The sequence below is a fragment of the Notolepis coatsorum genome, assembly GCF_963971535.1.
Source record: "Notolepis coatsorum genome assembly, chromosome: 19".
Lineage (NCBI taxonomy): Eukaryota > Metazoa > Chordata > Actinopteri > Aulopiformes > Paralepididae > Notolepis > Notolepis coatsorum.
The window spans coordinates 4,162,363-4,166,413 of record NC_140183.1 but is presented as its reverse complement, the minus strand read 5'-3'; positions in this window follow the sequence as shown (position 1 = coordinate 4,166,413).

Here is a 4,051-nt window from a genome sequence, read left to right as displayed (position 1 = left end):
GACACATCCTTTTGGTTCCATCTCACTCGCCATTCACTCAATTCATTCGATATCGCAACGCAGCGTCCATACGGTATGTACGACGTTCTTGCGGACAGTGCTATGGTGTCCCCGCGGCCGTACCCGTCCCTAGAGTTATCATAATGATACAAAAAATACCGGCATCCACTCCATAACCTCTAGCAGACTCATTCACACACATCCTCTCTCATCCACACAGTTACACTCATACTTCCATTCAGCAACATAATCATTCTTAGCACTGGTTAACCTTGTACATCATGCAGCATCATTTGGTAGCCTTTCAGCCACCATGGATGAAGCTATAAGTTCCGTCATCTCAACACATCAGTCGTACTAAACATTATTAGCCCCAAGCATTCCCCGTTAGCTTGCAACGTAGCTTAGCATGTATTAGCCCTGCTTTGTATAGCAGTAGCTTCCCGGGTATAAAACGGCTTTATTCCGTATTGGTTGTAATATAGTAATCCGCGACGTTTAGCGTTATGATGACGTACGTTTGATTATAGCCATGATACCATACATGTGTCATCCTATTTCATCTAAACAACATATATACATTGTTACATACCAAAGTCCTTATATAATGCCTCATCGCTTCTAAGTGCAGTTTTTTTGTTCGAACATAAGCGCAGATCTTTATAACCCCCCAGTGCACAAGTGCTAATTTTTCCGAGGTTTAAGAGGACTACCTTACGCGCTCCAGATCTCTTGTTCCGTAAGAACTAAACGGATTCGTACGACGTCGATTTGTCTTTAGCAACGTACAAACCAGACGTCTCCAGTTATTGTCATTGCATTTGAACCTACGATTCTAAACAAGAGTCTCTGTCGCCTAACCTGGCGCAATCCTCTAGCCCCTCAGCAGTGCGCGACCTGAACTATATTATTGTCCAACCCGATCGCGCCAATCCCCTTAATTTCATTAGTGCCGATACGGCTGTGCGCTCAATCGTTCAACTCGATCGCGCCAATGCAACCATTCCCTACCCCTGTTCGAAATCTGCCCAAACAAACCCCGACAACACAGACACATCTTCAACTCACCGTTTGGCCTCTGCTGGTTGTTGTTGCTCGAGGATGGTGTAGTCAGGCGTCGTTGCTCTGCTCTGAGAGTTTTTGAAGTTCTGTTGTGTCCTTGTCCTGGGTTCCGTTCGGATGTACAGACCGGCAGTCACGGCGCCAGATTAATGTATCTTCTCAATGATTCTATGTTATAGCTATATGCTCGTTCTCTAATGTATAGTGGAATAGCTTACTCTGCTCGTTGTATTTCCCGTTAAAGTAACAGTTCATTCCAATGTGGTCCGTTGGAAATCACGTGGAGGCGGAGACAGCGCTGCGGGTGAAAACGGTTCTGACCGTTGTTTTATTGGAATATCCAACAGCTTAAATTATCTGGTTCACAGCATCAATTATTTTCTATCTCTAATCAGCTTTTCCCGGAGGGCTTCTTAGTGGCGTCTCTTATTCTCGAACTGGTGGGGTGGATTCTCCGTCTCTGCTTCTCCGTTCTCTCTGCGTCTCGGTGTCTCCGTGTCTCTGTCTCACCTCCATCATTCAACCTGTAGGTTTTATAGAGAAGAGAGAACCCCCCCCCCCGCCCTTGCGCCATCCAGTGCCGTCACCCCAGAGAGCCTGCTTTCCTATTGGCTAGAAGGTCTCCCCTCTCAGTGATTTGGGTCTTGCGAAACAGCGTTACAAGGTGACCTTACAGAGGGGATATGAACTAGTTTCCTTTTAGAATGATTTACCCAAGTGTCCCTGAATGCGACCCTCATACAGATGGAAATATAGTACCCACTCAACCTAACAGTGGGTATCACAGAATGGCCTGTTTGGTCTGCTTAGCTAAAGTAAACAGAACTCGGGTGTTGGCCTTCAGGCCGTCACTTCTTGACTTAAAAGTTAGTTATTGGGCGCACCATCCCTGTTCATTGTGGAGGAAGATGTGTCATCTGTTTGCCATTTGATCTGTTCTTTTATCTTTATGGCACTCTGGGCCTTTCCTATAACTGCTAAGTGAAGGCTGAAGGGGTGCACTGTTAGCTTTTTGACTGAGTTCTCCTGTGGCTTTTTCCATCAACCGCTAGATGATTTTAATCCTTCCTGTAATGCTTATATGGGTCATTTTGATCCATTTCGACTGAGGCCAGTTAACAGCCTTCTTGTTGACTCAAATGTATGGTTAACCTAACAGGTGATTTGGCATGGCTGTGAGTCTCTATTTTTCTAAGAGAAAATAACCTAGTTCTTTGCTATTTCATATATGTGCATAATTTCTATTGTTTAATTTACAGGTTTTATTTAGATAAATATACGACAGTATGTATGTATAAAAGAAAAAAAATACAATAGAAATATTGACTGACGTTTCTTAGGCGACTCTTTCGAAGTTGGTTAAGGTTAGAGTATGGAATCAGGGCTGGTGTTCTATCGCCCTGCTCTAAGACAAACTCTAACCTTAACCAACTTCGAAAGAGTGCCTAAGCTTAACCGGTGAAAGAAAGAGGCGTCACACGATTGGCGCTACCAGCATCACGATGGTTTCAACCAGAAAAAATGTGCCGGAAGGTATGGGTTCTTACTTATCTCGATGTGATTTATCTAGACATTTCTACAGCAAGAATTTTAGGTGTCAGTGAAACCAACATTGCAATCTGGTTAGAAGTGGTGGAGAGAATAAAAGCTAGCATATGAATTGTAGTTCCTGGTTAGAAACGAATGAAAATGGATGGATTATCCAAATGGGGGTCCGGGGGGGGGGGTGAGCGAGCAAGAGCATATGTATGTAGGGTATTAGATAGCAAGTATTAGGTATATATCTCGTAAACTACATTTATAATGATTCAAATGGTGATTTCATTGGATGTTTACTGTTAATGCTTGTGTGTCTAATTTGATGTTATGTTTAAAAATATATATATATAAAAATAAAAATCACTAGAATGCAGGATTTGAAAAAATGAATGACATCTTTTTTCGTCCAAATCCTGCATTCTAGTGAATTTTCATAGTAACAAACTGCACTTCAGACAACCTACAACTGGTGATGGTGTCGGTGTTAAACGTGTTAAACAGCCGAGAGCAGTCACTGCTGTTTTTTGTAGTCTTCTTTCATACACACATCTTACCCAGTGTTAGCACGTAGGGCTGCATTTTAAATTTCGTTGTACCATTCTTGTGACAATGACAATAAAGATAATTAATTCATTAATCTGTACTATTGATACATTTATGGAGTGATAAGAATCTCGGCCATCATGTACGTGGCCCGTCGGGCTTAAAGGAATCACACACATACCGTGATTTCATTTGTTATGGTGACATTACTTTAGACAGAGTTGGGGGGTGCACCGTTCCTGGAGGTACTGCAATACCAGGTCGATGCGTGGAGTGGACGGAGCAAGCCCCTTTTCCATCTCCCTGCTCCAAAAATCAATTTAATATATGGTCCCCGGGTAGGGGACGTATCAGATATTAAACTGATAAGAACAGATTTTTTTTTTTTTTTTTTTTTTTTTATTGAAATTCAAGTGACATGCACACATACAGCTCATCATCATCTCCTTAAACAGTCATCATTACACAATCATAATTCAAATGACATACACACATACAGCTCATCGTCTCCTTAAACAGTAATAATCATTACATCTTTTTAGTAGCCGCAAAGACAATTACCTAAGCAAAAACCAAAACCACTACATCCCTTCCATCAAACCTAAACCCCCCTTCCATCTCTCCCTTGCAGCGTGATGTCCCCACCTCTTCACATCCCACCGCATCCTTCCCTTCACGTCCCCCTCTACTCTCCTTACAACCCCCTCCACCCCCCAATCCACCCCCTTTTTTACCAGAGCCTGTCTGGCCTCCCACAGCCCCTTCTTAAAAAGGCCCATGATGAACCATTGCAGGAGACGCCCCCTACGCCCCCCCCCCGCTCTACCAATCCCTCGCTCCAATCTCGCCCATGTGACCCCAACACTCCCCTCCAACCTCCCAATCAACACAGATGCCCTAGCCCACA